This window comes from Siniperca chuatsi, linkage group LG13, assembly GCF_020085105.1.
Source record: "Siniperca chuatsi isolate FFG_IHB_CAS linkage group LG13, ASM2008510v1, whole genome shotgun sequence".
Classification (NCBI taxonomy): domain Eukaryota; kingdom Metazoa; phylum Chordata; class Actinopteri; order Centrarchiformes; family Sinipercidae; genus Siniperca; species Siniperca chuatsi.
In genome coordinates, this window is record NC_058054.1 from 5544514 (window position 1) to 5564883 (window position 20370).

The window sequence follows — 20370 nt, forward strand, 5'->3', positions numbered from 1 at the left end:
TGTTTCATCCATTAAGGATGATTTACAATTCTAATTAGTATTCTCTACAACTATCCATCTATGAATTATTTGCATACGCTTTAATTATTAGGACAAAGGATGTACATGAAAAACGAAATGTTCTTTACATTAATGCACGTATACTAATTCTAATTAATTACAGTATAGTGAGTCTGTTGACAGGATGCAGTGGGAGGGATTCCTAAACTATTGTTTTATATCTGGAGAAACTACAACAAAAATATCAGGAAGAAACACACATCACGTTGGGATTCAACCAAGTTTTTCGAGAAATAGCATCTCATAGCTGATATTTTTGCCGATCTTTAATTTTAGCTACCAAAACCTCTAAAGATTTATTGTTTCCACTAGAAGTGGATTCTCGGGAGGATAGGAAACAGCATTTATTTTACCATGTGACACTACTGAAACCAATCACACTCTTTTTGCGTTTGCAGCACTTCTAAACTTCTAAACATTTATATCAGCTATGTTTAAAGAAGAATGTTTTGTATTAAGTCACAATGTACACTATCGCAAACAAAATCTGAAAAACCATCATGAGAAACGACATCATTGTTCACATGATGTGTGGTTGTGCAGGTTCACAGCTGAATTTTCCTCGGCTGCTGAAAGTGTGTGATGGGTTTTCTCTCAGGAGGAGGTGAAGCACGAGGACAGACCAGCAGAGACGTCACTGGCAGCCTCTGAGACCAGGTCGACTGACAGGCCTGACTGAGCTTCTGAAACCCTCTGAACTGATCAAATGCATCTTCGGTACTTTTACAGCCTCTGTGGCAAAATCTGCTGACGTAATATGTGAATTATGTAGTGTGATTCAGATCTAAAAGTTGCCTTTGATCTCTATAAGATTCCTCCGAGGCCATCGTGTTAGACAGACAGATTTGTTTCCACGGAGAGTTCATCATGCGTGCCTCCAGAACACAGATACATTTGTAAAGTGCATTTTCTCCATTGCTACATATATACATGCAGACAAGACTAATACGTAGTGCATTATTGTAATTATTGGACTAATTCACACGACTATAGTTGGTTTGTGTTGCGTTCAAGAACACACAGTGCTTGACAGGTTATTGACTTGATATTTTCAATTAACTTTTTAAGTACTTTACCATTTAGTGGTAAAACAAAATAGTGAATGTGAACTATGCCACTGTAATGCCAACATTATTAACAGAACATAAGTACAACAATCATATCACAGAAAAGAAAACTAATGGAAGTAAATATCAAAATAATACATCAAAATGTAATGAAAAACTATATCTACAAACAAAAATAAAACAAAACAGAACAGAAAATCCAAAAAGAGACCTTATTATAAAAACAAAAGGCAAAAACAAACGTTAGAGACATTCTGTAGTATTTGATTTCTATGTGTTTTCAAACAAACGTGACCTTTTTTACTGCTTACTGCTTTCAAGGAATCCTTATGAGATCATTCTTATGAAGAAATTCATTTATGTGGAATTAACCTTGTAATATAATCAAATGACTCATATCTTTTGGGATAAGGGAATTACAATCAAAGTAAACATCTATGTCTTGTTTACTCAACTGTATGCTGTATCCTATATTACCTGCCCTGCATGTTTCTTACATCAGCGATCAAGTATTCACAAATGTATCCTCAAACTGTTCTCAAAATGCATTTTTTAAAAAGGAATAGTTTGACATTTCAGAAAACATACTTATTCGCTCTCTGGCCAAGAGTTAGCTGTCATTTTTACACTTTGTTTTTTGTACAAATTGTTAAATAATAATTTTTAGAGGGGCTGGTGAGCGGATTTTGTTACCTTCAGAAAGAGCCAGGCTAGCTGTTTCCCCCTGTTTCCAGTCTTTATGCTAAGCTAAGCTAACCGGCTACTGGTTGTAGCTTCATTTTATCATACAGATATGAAAGGGGTATCAATCTTCTAATCTAACTCTCAGCAAGAAGGCAAATAAGCATATTTCCCAAAATGTTGAACTATTCCTTAAAGCTTACCTGGGTCAGTCACTTGCTGCACCACCCCTGTTATTATTGACCCAAGAAAAGAATAATTGTCATATACATGTCTGTTGCAGTCGATCCTAATCGGCACATTCTGCACTGACGACAATGCGTTGGTAGAAAACATTGATTAGTATTACTTCAAGCTGCTCAGATTCGCTTGCACTCAGAGCAGTACAAAGAGCCAATCTTCAGGAGATTGGAAAGCGGTGATTAGAGTATCCTCGAAAATTTAATGTGGGTTTAACAAGTCAAGACATGAAGCAGACACACACGGTAGAGGTGCTAAGATTGCACTGAAAAACAACAATGTCATCTCTTTAAATCATTTGGCTTTTCAATAATATTACCTTAACATTCAGCAGTTTGTTGAATCCTTTAATTTTAACACCGTATTTGACTAAATATGTGTCTTACATGATTACTTACACTTACATTAAGCATCTTTAGCACCATTATTTCCGTCATGAATCCGGGAAGCTTCAGGACTAGAAATGGCCAAATAGAGAAATAATTATACAGGAAGTAACTGTTTGCTCCGATTGTGAACAGTTAATTAAGACTGAGTGGGAGTGGATTTGGGGTCTTGGCTGGTGAGGTCGACATATCAAACAATGGATCAAGATATTTCTGTTTACTCACAGACACTGGATGAAAGATTACCCATGAGCCTCTGGGGCCAGGCCGAGGCGTGCAGACAGAGTCGTGGGTGGTCAGGGAGTTGACATGGTAGCTGTGAGCCAGTGGCCTTCTGGGAAGAGGCAGCCATGACACTCTGCGGGCTGTGTGAGAAACAAACACTCTGAATGTTCAGACTCATGATTAACGGCTGCTGGTGGTTTTACAGCAGTGAGGAATATAAAAGTACATGACATTAGAGGAGAAGCAGAAAAGTGGCTGGTATTAGAACAGAAAAATAACAGGTATTATAGGATAAAAATGGAGCTGCAGAATCATTTGTTGATCCATATGTTTTGCTATTGGGCTGCAGAGTAATGGGAATTTCTGAGAACCTGAACAGAAATGACCCAACAAAGGGCCGTACTGAGGAGATGTGAGCCTCCTGGGAAATCAACATAATGAAACCTTCTCACCTGAAAACACAGACCGCCGGGCCGCAGAGTGATTGCCTTTCATATGGCCGCCTGGATCAGATGGAAAAATGAGCCGACGACAGTGTAAACTAACAGAGGCTTCTGAATGAGGAGGACACAAAGTGGCCTGTAAAGATCTATGCTCTGTTGCTTTAGCCCTGTCTGAGTCTCATCCACTGCATAGGAGACGGTCCTGAACGCTTCCCTTTGAAAAGCTTAGGGAAGCAACTGTGCACTGCTCTTTAAACGGATGTGGAAAAGTGAACCAAACTTGCATTTGCCAAACTAACCAGTTAGTCCTCAAGTCTCAAACACGGTGTTATAAAATACGTTCGAGAAAGCATAGAGCTCACCTTTGTGCGGCTTGTCGGAGTTTGTTTGAGTGTGAAATGGGCTCATTGCTGCCCCTTGTGGCCGATGAGGGGAACATGTCCCACCCACTACAACTGTGGCTCTCACCAATCACAGATGTGGTGGTTGTTTTCTGCTCTCAGAGGACAGAGGACAGTAATGAGCCCATTACGGCCTGAAGCACCAGAAGGAGTTGGAGAAGACGCCACAGTGAAAGGTGAGATTTGTATTTTATATTAAATCTATATGAAGTTTTTCAGACTTTATGTTTCAGTTTTACAAGAGAGCTTAAAGGAGGAGGAACTGGTTGGATTAGCAGATGCAAATCTGGTTTCTCACCTCTGTTGAAGAGTAGCGCTCAGCTTGCTTTCCTAAGCTATATGGGAAGCGTCTGGACCGGTCTCTCACAAAGTGAATGAGACACTTTGACTGGTGCTGGTATGTTGCCGACCAGCATAGCACATGAAAACAGTATGTTGCTGGTGTTCCACACATACCACACCCCAGTGGATTAGGAACGAGGCGGACTTTGTCGCTTTTTATACTACGTTTTTTCTCTATGACATTCGTGTGTCAGTAGCGACTAAATGGCGCGAAATGACGCAAAAAGCAAAAAAGGCATTGTGACAACGTGAAATTACCTAAGACATTGCCATGTTATACCAGGCCTGGCGGAGATCTGCACTCTATTGAGTGCACTCTTTATAGTTATTTATTTAATATAAGAAGTGGTAAATGTCAGCGGAACGGCAGTGATGTAAGCATACTGTTAGCACAGCAGTGGCATAAGTCAGTAAGAATTGTCAAATGCTGGTGAAAAATGGCACCTGTCAGTTGAACATAAGTGGCACACCGTTTTTATGTAGCACACAGCAGCGGCATATGCCAGCGAAGAATCGACATAAGCGGGTGACAGCGGAAGAGGAGTTACATACTGTTTTCATGTGCCATATGCCGGTCGAATAGCAATGAAGTAACTACTAGGAATAAGTATTTGACACTAAAACAATAGTGGCACACCATCAGTATAGCCTGGGGAAAAGCGGTTGTCTGTCAATTGAGCATGAGTGGCATGTTTTTTATAAGTCGTGCACAGTAGCAGCATTATAATTGTAAGTGGCATACGCCAAGAATCAGTGAGAATAAAAATCAGTGTATGCTGGTGAAAAGTGGCGGGAGCCGCAGAAACATTTGCTGAGACATATGTTGGTGTTACAGAGCAGGGTGATGGGAGCAGACCTAAAATTAAATAAAAATGTCCCAGCAGAGGTCATACTGTAGCAATGTGACACAATAAATATAATGAAACAATCATCCTAACGGAATGAAGACTGCCAGCAGCACATGAACTGACTGACCATGGACCAGCCTGCTGGAAATTAAAAAGGAGCAAATCAAGCAGAACACGGAGGATCGTCTGTGTCGGATTTAAGTGGCTCCTATAGACAGCAGGCCGGCCCAGATCTAATATACAGGTAATGGAATGACTCTTCACACATGATGAAAAGAGCCACCATCTCCGACTGCAGCGAATGGGAATAAACAACCAAATGATGTTGAAATGAATATGGATCAGATCTCATTATGACTGCAGGTGTTTTCTTTCAGCCATGTGTGAATGTATTCCCTCTAATTAGCTGTGTATGTGTGTGATGAGAGGAGATTACAACTTCGTGTTAAATACATGACACTTCTCATCTGGGCAGAGAAAGTGGTTTGGCGTCAGACGGCTGGTATTCCTGCTGAATGTGATTATGAAATAATGTATGTCCAGATCTCTGCCATCTGCTCTGGTGGTTTCATTGGTTTTTATGGATCAGAGGAGGCAATGGACGGAATGGAATAAAAATACTGCTGTAGCCAGGATGATATGACTGCAGCTGGTCTGTGCATGCATGTGTGAACAACACGTGTATATATCTTTAGGTTTCTGAAAGCGTTTATTTTAAGGTGGCAAGAAATCAATTTCTTCTTAAAAGGAAGATTAACAAAGTAAATGATGAAGAATTGTAAACATTTACATCTTGGGATGCTGAGGAGCCAAAAGTAGAGGAGTTGTGGTGCTTGTTGCGCAGCTTCCTGGTATCAATGTGTGAAAGTGTGTGAGTGCTGGTAGCACGTGTGTTCATCAAGGTTGCGCCTGGACATAGGGATCACTAAAAAAGGGTTTTGTATAGTGATGAGTTTACACAATGAACCCTCTACTGCTCACCTGTAAAGTAGATTCAATGCGTGGCTGACAAAACAAAGACAAGACCCTGAAAGAGAAGGAATTGATGCAACACACAGAAGACAATCTGGCAGAGGCAAATGCTGACTGGGGAGTTTATACTCAGGGTTCGAAATACAGGGGAGCTACGGGGAGCTCGGCTCTCCTTAAAGGAGTGGTTCTTAAACTGGGGGACGGGCCCCCCTGGGTGGGCGTAGAGCCACTGCTGGAGGGGCGTGGATGTTGAGCAGACCTAAAGTTGCATGAATATGATTCATGTGGTGACATAAACAAACAAAAGTGCTCAGATGCTAGTAAGGCTATGTTGCTACTCTGAATCTTTTGTTTATTTCAATCGCCCGTATTGTTAACGATTGATAAAAATTAAATCCACCTTTGTTGGGGTGGGGGTGCATGAACTTTTTTCGGCTTCTGAAGGGGGTGTGACAAACAATGTTTGAGAACCACTGCCCTACAGGAGCTCCCCAGAAAGCCTCGTTTGAGAAATTTAGAGGGACCTCTAAAATATCGTAATTTTTGGTGCCAGTTTTTTTTCTGTATAAATTTATGTTTTTCTGCATATTTAGCTTCCTGAAATAAATAATAGGCTATTAGTAAAGCATGTGTGTGTTTATTCGCACATAACAATTTAGAATAATTTGTGTCTAATAAACACAATGCAGTCTATTCCTATTGTGGCAATCCACGTGTGGGGACGCATGTTCATAACTGTAATAGGATGCAACCTAGGTCTGGTCTGTTTAACAAAGTAACGCAACCCATTGCCTGTACACTGAGCGTTGGCATTTTTTTTTTCCTTTCTCGGCTCCACTCACTCTCCAAATATTAGATGATTTTTCATTTTTCCTATGAATACACAGGAGTGTACAGGAAACAGGCGATGCTGACAGAGCGCTCTCTGAGTCTCAGATGTGCGCAGCATGTGGCCAGATTAGTTCACCATCTGCATCATGATGCAGACTTTCAAGAGGCCTTCCAGTGGCAGGTGTGGCCCTAAACAGCTGCTTGTGTTGCTTAATGGGCTGGGCCGGCTTTGGTACTCATGCAAATCTCCCCCGATGAATAAAAGGAAAGCTGACTGCCTTTTGAAAGTCACCATGCTGCATCATCTTCCCGGGTCGAGCTTTAAGACAAACTCCATCAATCACAGAAACCCACCAGGTATCTGTTTCTGATGAGGATTTTCTGCTCTGTTGTGGGGTTTTTTTGTGAAACCTGAGGGGATTGTGTAGGTTTTGTTGCATTGCTGCAGATGTTCCTGATTCTTCTGCACTTTCTAGAAAGCCAATATTCCTACATTTCTGATCTTGCAGTCATTTTTCTGTTCATGTCAAACAGAGCTGCGAAAACCCTGAGGAGCGTTGTGCCGTGCCAACTCTTATCAAAACTCCCGAGACTGGAGCTGAAAACAACAGTCAAACCGCAGCAGGCCTGTTGAACAAGGAGGCACGGTGAGGGTTGACGTAACAAGCTGCTTTATTGTGTGGGTGTGTGTTCAGTTGAACTGTGAGTGAACATGAAAAGCTCACAGCAAAACCAGGTTGCTGTTTTCCTTCCCAGGTGAATCCCCAGAGATCTGCTGAACCTCTCAAACAAAACAATCCCAAACAGATGATCATAGTCGAGAGCAAAGAGCATTATAAACAAGAATGAAATTAATTTTGAGGCAAAACAAAAGCTGAATTGTTAATTATTTAGCAATGAAAAAAAGGCAGCATTGAGGAGAATCCCTCAGGATGAGGTGTAACAGAGCTCCTCACACAGTCATGACGTGTGAATGAGATTTACTGTTCTTATTTATATTTGCAGCCAAGGAGACTTGAGAAAATCTTTCACTTAGCTCAGTGCTTTAAAAGGGGCACTGCACCAATTTTACACATGAAGTTCAGTCTACTCGCTACGAGGAGCACTACTCAGTGAAAACAGCTGGATAATGTCTTCTCTGGCTCTGGATAGAACAGAAAGCGTGCATTACAAACTCGAGGCGGAGACAGAAATACGCTATCCAGTTGCATTATGGGAAATGTAGGATCCAGTGTATTTGGAACTGGACCCATACTAGAGACTAAAAGTCAGGACATCTTGGAGTCTGTTGTTTACATTTTGACGATTGTTTTTCAGATCTGTCTCTTGTGAGTACCGCAACTTTATGGAAATGTAATATTAAATTGCTGGAGTACCCCTTTAATTAATTTTATGACCACACTACACACTCAAAAGACTGTTAGAATTAGTATAAAGAATGTAATAGACTTTACCCGAACACCATGGAATGGATCACCAAGGACCTGAAAGTGCAAAACTGCATTCCCACAGGCTGAGAAGGAGACCAAGCTACAGTTGACAGTGGCTGAGTTCTTCTACAAGAACCAAATGGGAGTGAAGCTTTCTATGAATGTAACAAAAGGTTGAAAAATCATGAACAGTTTCAGTTCAGACACCAGTTCAGACTTAGTCCACTAATCCTGTCTCTCTTGCAAACCAGCACAATACCTTGTATGCATTGTTTGACAGGTCTGATAATAGTCGTTATCAAACTCTTAAGAAATTATATCTAAACATCTTTTTTCCCTTCAGAAATTTAACTTTGATAGTTGCTGACTTAGCTTGAATATTTAATATTATCAAGACAAACGTTCGGGATTATTTATGAGCTTTATGGAACAGGCCACAACAAGTAATGGAAAAAGTTTCTTGATTTTTCTTCTGGTTTCATTTAAAGTTTTGGTGCAAAACAACTTGTCAATGCTTGCTTATCACGAAAAGCGTTGCAAAAAGTAATTTAATACAAATTTTGAAGATAGGAACGGAAAACAGTACATTTAGTTGATAACATCACACCTCCCAACCATGGTCAATTTAAGGTCAATATAGTCAATATATGGTTAATGTAGCTATACTGACCTATAAGCTATATTTTTCTTATTCTATATATCTGTCAGTATGTGCTGTACTGTTCTTAGGACACTATGTTGTTTACTGTGTCTCAGTGCGTCAACCAGAAGACAAATTCTTGCACATTTGTTGAACACAATGATCAAAGTGATACAGATTGTGGTTCATTGTCCCACTCTGGAGGACACTGAGGCTTATTTTCCATTCGGCCACTCTGAGATTTCCGTGTGAAAGATCCCAGAGAAAACAGCCTTTCCCTGATTTACTAAAATCTGTCTCTGTCTCATGCAGTTCAAAGCCTTGTAAACTAATAATCCATCACTGTGCTATGACCTTGGTACATAAACAGCATCACTGATGTGCCACAGGGATACAGACTGAGTAATGGCACAGAGCAGTGGACGGCCTTTATCACCCGGTCTGACTGGCTCGCTGCCTGCTGTCGACATGGACGAGTAGAAATATGGATCAGGTGGGATCTGAATATGGATGTGATTACTCTCTGATTACACATAAAACCCACTGACATGGAACTAAAAACTAGACTCAATGATGAATGCAGAGAGAGAGGGTTTAATATGGTGCATTCTGCTGAAATTGGTTTATATAATTATGATGACAAATCTGATTATATGTAAAAACAGTGTGGGTGGTGCTGTAGATAGTTTCCCTCTCTGATGCACCGATACAACGGGTTTTAAGTTGCTCTGATGCCATCAAGATAAATTTCTTCATATTTGCTCTGCGTGGTGAATTAATCATTCTGACTAATTCTCCATCAGCGCATGTTGCAGCATTGAGTAAATATGGATATAATTACAAATGTGAAAATAAAAACAGTGTAGGTGGTGATTATGACAGTAAACAGTACTCTAGAGCTTTGATTACTGAACGCCTTAAATACAAACTCATGATATTAAGACAATGATATTAATATCATTAAACCAGTGTTTCCCAACCTGGGGGATCAGGACTTCCCAAAAGGTTGCAAGATAAAATATGAGCGTCTCAAGATGATTCATAAATTAGGTAAGAATTTATAAAAGAATAAACTTTAGACTATAGAAAAAAAACTGAAAACAAACACAGGGATCATAAAACACTGGGGGATAAAATTAAGTTAAAAAAAGTAAACTGGCAAGAGTGGAATGATAAAACTCAGTAACATTAAATATTCATAAACGCTTTGTATTTAATTTATCTTACCTGTATTATAGTGTATTATATTTTGATTTGCTTAGTACTTCTGTTCCTTCTATTCTCAAGTGTGCATTGACGTGAATAGTGAGCAGCTGTAACGAAAGAGTTTCTCCTTGGGGATCAATAAAGTATTTCTGATTCTGATTTCCTATAAAATACAGTTTTAAGAAGGGATTTAAAAGACACTAATGATGTAGCCTGTCTTGAACTGCTCTCAGCTCATAAACAGATGTATGTAAGCTGTAGGGGTCGAAGATAGACAAACGCTTGACTATGAAGCAAGCAAAAGGTTTGCAATTAGTGCGTTAAACTGCATTATATTTATATGACATTGCTGATTTCGATGGAAGCGAGAGAACAAGTCAACATGATGCTGTTTGGGCCGCTGTCTTTGGTGGATTTATGCTGTTTGCCAGAGTTGCCAAGTATTGACACATTTATACAAATTAGTGCAGCTAAATGAGATAAGTACATCAGAGTCAAGGGTGTCCAAACCGCTTTTTTATTTTACAAGGCTGTGGCATTTAATGTTGTGATCCAGACTGAATATGATTCAGGTTCAAATGTTTTAAATAAATAATGACCACATGTACCATAATGTATAAAAAATATAATTCATGGCTGCTGTGCTTATAAAATTGTGGACTGGAGTTGGTGCGCAGGCATTACTTTTGACAAACACCCTGATATCTCTCCTGCTTGACACTACAAATTTGTAAAGTGTATCAAATACATTATGTTGATTTTTATCCACTTTGCACCTTCACTATAGTTATGACTGTATTACTGTATGCTTTTCTGTTAGATATCAAAGCATGCAAACATTTTCACATCCTGCATTCCATTCATTTGCACACCTTATTGCAATTTGCACACCTGTATTCCCGAGCTTAAAAGAGTATACTTGTGTTTGACACTTGTCTGCACTATTCCTTGTGTGGTTCGTTCATGTACTGCTGCTGTGACAAGTGAATAAATAAAAGTATTTATCCATCCATCCAAGCACCAGTTTCCTATAAGGATTTGTCCCTGCCCGGCTCAAGGGATGAAGAAAGAGGAGAGGACCACAAATGACTTTCAACTGCATATTAATTTAAAGAGACATAAAATAACCAGAGAAGTACCAAAGTACGCAAATCAGTAACATCAGTGATGTGTGGAGTGCATGAATGAGTGTTATTTAATGTGCTGTACGAAGAAAATACACATAAGGCTAGACCAAACAACCAACCAAATGCATTAATAAAGTGTTTTTAAGTTGTAACTAATGGCTTTATTAATGTTAGTAAATCATTTATCAATTCTGCATAACTCTGCAATAAAACATAAGAATAATAAGAAATCTAATTTTGTTATCAGAGGTTTTCTAGAGGAGGATATACACCGGCTGAAGTGGCAACTCCATAGTTAATTAATTACTGATCTATAAAGAACTTATAAATGATTTATTACTATTAATAAATAGTAAAATATGTAAAGCATTTGTAAAGTATGGCCTATTTGAAAGTTGCGCTTGTTTGTGTTTATGGTAAATCTTTGTCTCTTTGTAATATTTTGTTGTCTGGTTGAATGTTTTTTTGTACATGTATGTCAAACATTGTTCGCCTTGTGATGCCAGACACATTTCAGAGATATTTGACATTAAAATGAAATCTAATCTATCAAAAATCTGACTTCATGGGAACACCAGTTTTCACTCCAACTTGCAGTGAGGTAACTGAAATATTCTAACTTCACCACTCAAAAAAACCCTCACATAATGTGCCGTTATTGCACGCAGTGCGCTCATGTTTACAAACTCAGCCTGTCTGTGAAGCTTTACACTGAATGATACCAAAGGGACAAGAAGGGGAAAAAGATTAACACTGGTGATTTCGGCTTTCTCTGGACGGAGCATTCAATCACAGCTGTTTTCATTTTCTCTAACTTTCAATTTGTCACTTGGTATGTGGAGAGGATTTCTCACTAATATCCACAAACTGACTCCTGAATTTCAATGAGGGTGTCAGGGTTAAGGTATGAGTCTCAGTCGGGATTGGATGCTTCCATTTTTCTGGTGTTATTTTCTGCTTATTGATGAAAGAATTTACCATCGGGCCTGGTGCATCATTGAACACGCTCTATACTTTCCTATAAGGTCAATTTCATTTATACTGCCTTTGATCAGTCTCACAGGGCTTCACAACACCTAGATTATGAAACAATAAATGAAAAGAAGGATATCAATGCTTTCTAAAACCAAAATCAACCTGGTGGGAAATTAAACCGCAGCTGTCAGCTCTAACTCAGCTCTGCTGCTCCCCAACAAACACATAGATACAGAAAACCTATCTTAGGTTAAATAGATCTATTTGGAATATACCTTATTCATGTTCATTGTAGTAGACATTTAACAGGCTTTAAATTATGGCTAAAAAACATTTCTCTTGGCTCATTGTTGGGTGAATGCATTGCCCTTTTAAAGAATCTGCATAGCTGCGAAGACACTAATGATTCCTGCAACACTTGAATACAATCTACTTTACTCTGCTGTGGGTTTGACATATAAATCCCACTGTCACAACAAAACAAAAAAAAACGTGTTTACTTCAGAGATTCATGGTCATATTTACAGAGTTTATTTACTGTGTGGCTTAGCTTAATAAAACTGTTTTCTGAGCGTTTTATCAGGCACCGAAACACACAACAGATGTCACTGTAATGCCGTCTATCCACAACCTGCCCGGCTACTGTCAAAGCATCTGTGTTCCTCTGCCTGTCACCTGGATTAAAGGTAAATTGAAGCTAAATTGATCAATATATGCCGCTGCTGCTGTGTGTCACTTGGTGAAACCCTTTTAATCCTATGAAATTGGTGTGCAAAAAAAAAAAAAAACTAAAATAAAAGTAGAAAAGAGAATGGGAAATATAGCAGCAAATTGAAGACGGAAAAGAGGGAAAGAAAAACAAGAGACAGTAATTTGAGAGAGAATGAGATGGAGGCCCCCACTGAGCAGAAAATAGCTTACCATCTCTGCGTGTGAGATAACAAGTAGGAGGCTTCTGTAAATGTCAGCCTGTAGCCGCGTATAATGGGAGGTGTGCCACGGGGTAAATGAGAGACTTTAGCGGGAGAAAGCCTCATGATATTGACTATAATGGGACATCTTAGGTGATAGGCTTAGGCTTCTTACAGGGATTAATTATGTATGATTGAAAACACCATCTTAAAAACTTGAAACTGAGTTGGGCACGTTGCATATCGCCTCAACAGAGTCCAAGTCATTTAGGGCGATCATGAGAAAATTGGCATTTGGGCAGCTGGAGGCATCTTTTCTAAATTACTTTACATTATAAACAGAGCTGAGGGAGTTGATGATTTAAATGTACTGAGCTTCTTGGCGCAGAGAGGTGGTTTCTCTAAGCAGGTTTCGTCTATTATAATACTGAACAATTTCTCCTTCTAATAGGAAAAGACCACTGTCAAAGTCTTTTTTGTGTAGCCAAACCTTATATAGCTTAGACCTTACAGTCCAAAAACTATGGTTTTGCCATCATCTAGTTGTTTATCTCAGCTTTTCAAACAGGCCTCTGTTGTGTGTTGTGTTAATTAATAATTGAGTCATCAATTATTGAGTAACACAATGATAAACAAATGAAAATATGCTTATTTTTAGATGTCTGTTAATGTTTGACAGAGGATCTGACTACCAAAACACAAGACTTCACCGATGGGAACACAACATAGAAGTCAAATCAATGCGCAAATGTGCAAAACAAACTCATTGACACCACAAGTTTGGAAAGTTGAGTTTGATGAATGAATCCAGAAATATTTGGAATGAAGGTTTTGCTTTAATCTTTGACTACAGGCACAGATCAGTACATGTACAGATACCAGATGCAACAATACCCAATATCCAATGTACCCAATGCAACAATATGGCTCTTTCATGTGTTTAGTAGTCCTTTATGCATTATTACCATATTTTATTTTTATTATTAATAATAATAATAATAATAATAATAATAATGTAGGGTGATAATGGAGTCCCAAAACTAATGTTTAAGGCTTCAGTATGCTTCACACAAAGTGCTCGTCAGATCGTCGAACAGCGTCTGAAACTCCCTCCGCCGTCAGAATTGGGGGGCTGCGTCCAGCTATTTTTGTAACTTTCCAAAAACTGAACTTCTCTCTCAAGCTCTCTTTTTATATTCATCACACAAATATTTCTGTCGCTTCTTGTGTGTACAAGTGATGAGTGCAACACTATAAATGTCTTCGAGGAGAGACTGTTGTTATCTCCATTTGTTTGATTCATTGTGTCTTGCTCCTCTCTACGACGGCAGGCTCTTTGCTTTTTCGACAGGCAATACTTGTTAGTTGGACACACATCTGTCGAACACTGTTCAGGTTAAGTGACTCTTTCCAAACTGCAAATGCTAAAGACAAGATAGTTTGCGGTGTGTATGCTTGTTATTTTCTAGCTGGTTAACATATTCAATCTTCTGTTTGACCTCTGACGGCACCAGATGTGGTGAATGAGGAAGCTTTTGGGTTATCATGCAGTTAACTATAACCACTTCTAGCTGTTGCTGCTTGTCAGTCTTTGTCAGACATGTCTGAATGAAAGGTGTGGAAGATGTTTTTCCTACATGCTAATCTTAATGAATTTCTGCATGGTGCCACATTGATGGCTGTCAGCTGTCTATGATTGACTGAATCTTCTAACAGGAAAACAGATCGAAGAGGGTGGATGAAAGATTAAGGAAAGAAGACAGAGGAAGGTTGAAGGCAATGAAAAGTAAGAGACAGATAGCTTAAATGGAGCAGAAATTCTGTGGGTCTGCAGAGAATATTTATCAGATTGCGCTACAGTCTTACAGCCTCAGTTTAAGAGCACCTTGACTCTTCCCACCTTTCCTTCTTAATAGGAGATAACACTGGTCTAATCTCTAATGGAAAAATAACAGTCCCTGTAGAAACAGAGCTAATCTGTGACAGAGAAATAACAGCAGTGGAGGACAACTTTTTAAACATGGCTGCCTGCAGACAACGTGTACTTTTAAAGGATTAGCCTCGCACTCGCCGTCTCTCTCTCTCCAAAACATTTCCAGCTTCTCCTCTCTGTCAGCGTTCATCCTGATACATATCAGTTATCATGGCCAAGCCACCTTACAGCCTCCCTGTCCAATAATAAATAGATTTCCTAAAAACGTTTTTCAGTTTCACCTCTGCACGCTCTTATCAGGCAGGTGGAGAGCTGTGAGGAAGAGGGTGCAGGCCTCCGACACGGCAGAATCCAGACGACCTCGACAATTAAGATCTTTTGTCTCAAAAAACCCTGCCAGCGTTAAATCCCTCTAATTAGCAGGTAAAGACTTAAATCTGATAGAGAGTAAAGACATAGGTCATTTGGAGTTAATGCTCTGTTGATTATATCTTCAACTCCATAATACATTCTGAACACTCCTAAACATTTCTACTATTTTTCTTTTGTATTAGCATCCTCCTGCACCTGTATTTGCCTCTAGCACACTGCTACTAGCCACTACTGTAGTGTAGCTGTGCAGTATTGTATATTCAGCAGCAAAGCAAGATATATGATGTCGTTATACCATCACAAAAATCATTATGGCCCATTCACACAGAAATGGATTACTCAGCATTCGAAATGATGTATTTGAGTGGAATGCGACTCGTAGCTTTGTAGCAGCGCTCTGAAGGTTCCAGGTGTTTTTGTTGTGGAGACACAGCGTCCCTAGTTTGTGTCCAGCCAGGAACATTTGTTGCAAGCTATTTCCCCGCTCTCTCTCTCTCTCTCTCTCTCTCTCTCTCGCCTTGTTTCCTGTTATCGCTCTACAGTTGAATTTTAATTGATTGTAATGAGCTGTTCAGTCGGTGTCAAATGTCTGATCTTCTCAATTAATAATCCCACACATGAATGAAACAAAGTGCGTTCATTAAATCTTCACCAAATGATAACAGATAACAGAGAAGAGGAGGGGAGTGATGGTGGACTGACTGCTCTCTCCTACATGCTGTAGGTGGGCTGATAATTAGCAGGACAAACTCTGCCATCTAATTACTCATCTGTGTTGGGATTCAGGTAGGGCAGGTTTGGTTATTAGTGGAACTATCACAGATATTTATGAATATTAATACAATTATTAATGTAATACAAATTATTACGGGGCACAACCCTGGAATCAGGGACCAATAACCAAACGTGAAAAACTGTCTCAAAGGTGGCTGTCCACCTAAAAATGTTGATGATTAAAGTATTATCTTACATTAAAAAGGGGGACAATGAAGGGTGAGGTCTGAGCACTGACCGTCGCAACCAACACGTTCACACAATAACCACAGGCAACTGCTCTTTAAAAGATACAATAGCGTTTATTTAAACTTAGCACTGATTAACAATCAATAAGTTCAGCCAACAACCACTATTGTCTAGTCTAAACGCAATAAGCATACAATAATCAGCAAGCATATAAGGGGGGGGGGGGCAATAGAGAGGAGGGTGCAAGGATGGTGGTGGCCATGTGGGTGGTCATCACGCACAAAGCCAAATGCAAATCTCAAACAGAGGGACAGAGCCAAAACGGGAGGACGAGCTCTATTTGTCCTCAAGATAACGTACAGCTTAGCTGGCTAAGCTACCACATTATCTGGGCCATTTGAGATGTGTGTAAGTGTGTAAATGTACATGCGTACATGTGTGGTGTGTGGGTTAGTGGAGAGAGAGGAAATCACACAGAGTCACAAAGGCACAAGGTATCTCAAATGCCGTGACAAAGCGTAATAGCTGTCCCTTTATCACAAAGTAATTCGGCAGCAGACTTTCGTTCGACGGCCATGTTACTGGACCTTAGTGTGGTAAAGCACAGTTATTAGCTAATGGTGAGACAGTTCCTTTCATGAACGCAAAGGAAAACAGCGGTTGATGTCGGTAGGGAGAGGGGCTCAGCAGCGATGTTGCTCTCTGTGAAGGGAACGGTTGGTCCGTGTCTTACGGGATTGAGATCGGGATCAGGGAGTAAACGATCAGGTGTTCCTTCTTCCTAGGGAAATTAAAGTTCACATGAAAAGCGTCTTCTTGTGGTAACGGCAGTTACCGTGGAGAGAGACGTGATGCGCCTCCTGTCGTAAACAGAGTTTACTGTTGAAAGATGTAAGGCACCTCCTTTCATAAACGGGTTACTGTGGAATGGCAACGGCCAGTGTGGCGCGCCAGGCTTTATACAATTGGTGTCATCATAGCTTTGCGCCGAGATTTCATGCGCTGTCTTGCGTGCCTCGTCCAACAGGAGTCCGTTGTTTGGATTCAACTGAGATCTCGCGTTGGGTTCAAACGAGATCTCGTCTTCATTCAGGTGCGAATTAATGGCTGTATCTTGCTTGGCGCCTTCCTATTGACTGTTCTTTTTTTCTCAGTCAAGCCTCTTAGTGGAGGCTTTGGCCTTTCCAGGTATGCCTGTCTTTTGTCCCTCACACGTGGTGAGGCTAGGCAAGGCCCAACATCTGATAAAATTCAAACTCTGCAGTGAGAAATATCTCCACAGCCACTCAGATTGTAACTGTAGGTGGGCTGGATAATTACCAGCAGCCTGCAATGAGAGGAGAGATCTTTTCCCTGCAGCAGAGCATCATGACAAAACATGGAGGGCTTCAAATCGAAGCAAAGGGAAACTCCACTGCTGTGTAATGAGACGAGATCCTCTAATATCTTCACGTCTCCCCAGACAACAGCCAGCAGGAGGTTGTCATGAACTAAAATGTCTACAAAAGTGTCAACAAATCTGTGTTCTCTGTGAGCTTTGTGATCTTTGACACCATGCCACTGATAGGCAGAGGTGGGAGTAGCTTGATACCTACACAGCAAACAGAAGCAGTTTATCTGTTATCTGTTAAATGTCTCATGAACCTCGTAGATGAATTTTATCTGACATGACACTAGAGGACTGGGTGTTGTTTATGGCCACTTGTTTGTTTGTCAAACTGGCTATTGCCTTGTGCTACGACAATAGTTCGATTCATACAGCAGCGGGTTGAGAAAATGTACAAAGATTTAAAAAAAAATGACCATCTCTAATGTAACACAGCTTCAAAGAGGCCGAATGATGTGTGCTGAAATATTATTTTTTAAACTGCAAAGTTCCTTAATAAGTTGTATCCTGTTTGTTTAATTGGAACATAAACAGAAATGTAAAATGACAATGTCTGGTTTTATGGAGTTATGTGCTAAAGGTATTTGTTGGTGCCGTGACTTCCTACCGGCCTACCAGATTTGGTATCATAATGCCTGTACAGAGACCAAAACCTGTGCTCACACCTTGGGAGTCGTGGTTACATTCTACCCTTAAATTGTCATATACACAGGCTTATACCTTTGACTTTTTTAATGAAAGAACAAGATATTATCTATCGCAGTTGTTAATCTTTTGTACTGATGATTCAACCAGTAGAGTTTCATACCGATCCGAACAGCTCCAACTGTGAGTCACATAACTTTGTCAGAGGGGAAAATTAATGGGACTTTTTACTTCTGGAACCAGCAGTGCTCAGAATAACTCTTTCCACAACTCTATAGACAGCAGTGTTTCCAGTAGTTATCTCTAAGTTTTTCATTAAGTGGTCCTGTTAGTTTGTCTACCCACAGATAATTCAGCCCACCTACACTGTGAGGAGCATCAGAGTGTGATTTGATTAAAATCAGCCGGAGACTGAGCACGGAGACTTTAAAGAAGGAGCTGACAGTCAGTAAATTCTATTACATTACTGTTATATAAAGGGGGATCATTTTCAACAGTAATATCACTGCAACAGGGACACTAAAGTGAGCAATAACATGTATTGAATACGCAGAGGTCTGCTTGTTCTGTTCAGACTGGGTTCACTGTGAGAATATATTAAAACAAAACAACCATGTCAAGAATCAATTTAGGTTTTTTTCCCCCATTCAGTGCCACCAAGAGCTTTTAAAACATTACAATATAAAGTTATGATCTAAGAGTCTAATTTAGAAACAAATATAAGATATTGCATCCCCATAATGCAATAATGTTACAACACCAGTGGCAGTATGCCAAGGTTTAAAACTCTTCACGGCCTCCGTGATTTTATTTGTTCAGCTAATCTCAGTTCTCCTTCTAACACACTCATGAGAAGCAGATCTTAATCTTTAAATATGATTCAGCAAATTAATATTAAAGTTATTCCAGAGCCAGCAGTTAACGCGGAGTATTTAAAAACTGCCTCAGCGTGTTCCCCTTACCAAAGTGAATAAAGTGACAGAGGATCTTAATATATGAATGACCGTAATTTCTATGAATTTAACACACATTGTTCATAAATGAAACCTGTGAACGTACAGCAACGAGTGAGCAGGTGTCAGTAGGAATCCTGTGGGTTCCTCTTGTTTACTCTGTGAGGAGCTGCTGATGATGATGGTTCGACTTCCTCCTGCAGGGTAAACAACACCATCATCTGCATCATGTGATGGAGAGCTGCTGACCACAAGGGGAGGAAGGGGGGACTCAGAGAGCGAGAGAAAAATAGGTCCAGGAAAGAAAAAGGGACAGTGGTGGAAGAAATATTCAGATCCTTTACTTAAGAAAAATTAATAATGCCACACTGCAAAAATACTCCACTACAAGTAAAGGTCCTGCACTCAAAACCTTACTTAAGTAAAAGTATGTATTATCAGCAAAATGTACTCAAAGTTTTAAAAGTAAAAGTACCCATTGTGCAGTAATACGGTCCCTGTTAGTATTTTACTATTATATCTGCTGTTTCCGGATTAATATTACTGCTGCATTAATGTGTATGTTGCATTTTACTGCTGTAGATGTTTAAGGTTGAGTTAATTTTAACTGCTTTATATACTGTTGGGTAGTTTAATCTACAGCAATGCATCATGGTCTATAAGATCATCATCATAGACTGTATGTTTGTAGCATCGCTGGCCTTCGTGGGATTCCCCAAAAACTAAATAAATACTACACATATAAACACAAAACTGTCTTGCTAGCTCAATCTGGTTTTAATTAAGATATCTGCTGAAATTGACAGATTTAGCTAACTCCACAGGTATTTTTAAACTAGTAGCACCGACTCACCGGCACAGCTGATGGAGGATGACAGGGCGAAACATCAAGGCTGAACAGTTTCCATGTGATCCAAACATTTCCAATAACTCCAGAGCGTTGTAAAGTCCTAAAATCAAAATGTATTGAAAAAAGATAGATGTAATCTTTTCCAAAATGCACATGTTTTTATCTAACGAAATATTCTGCTTCAATCCATGTTTGTTGGCGTTTAACCTTAAAAAAACAAAACACTTTCACTGCGGTCACAAAACTGTTCGCACCTGGCGGAGTGATATTTTTAGTGATGAGCCCGGTGTGCTGTCATGCTGATTTGAGAACGTCCTAAATGTCTGGTTGACCAATCAGATGGCTTGGTCGGAACTACTTGATGTATGATGATTTTTTTTTTAAATCTCTAAGCTTTGTTTTCTCGTGTTAACAAAATATTTCCATTTCTGACCATTATCAGCCCCCATACATTTATCACGTGGGCATTACATTTGTGTTAT

General features: G+C 39.7%; 1 protein-coding gene across 2 annotated transcripts in view; it reads right to left on the reverse strand.

The window, feature by feature from the left end:
- Positions 1-20370, reverse strand: part of LOC122887348 (contactin-associated protein-like 4) — a 149467-nt gene that overhangs the window by 15303 nt on the left and 113794 nt on the right. For both annotated transcript variants that reach the window (XR_006380517.1, XR_006380516.1), the window contains exons 26-28: positions 19892-19988; positions 19145-19279; positions 2660-2799 (exon numbers count right to left, since the gene is read on the reverse strand). The gene's annotated coding sequence lies outside the window, so the exon portion shown is untranslated. The remainder of the gene's footprint in view (positions 1-2659; positions 2800-19144; positions 19280-19891; positions 19989-20370) is intronic.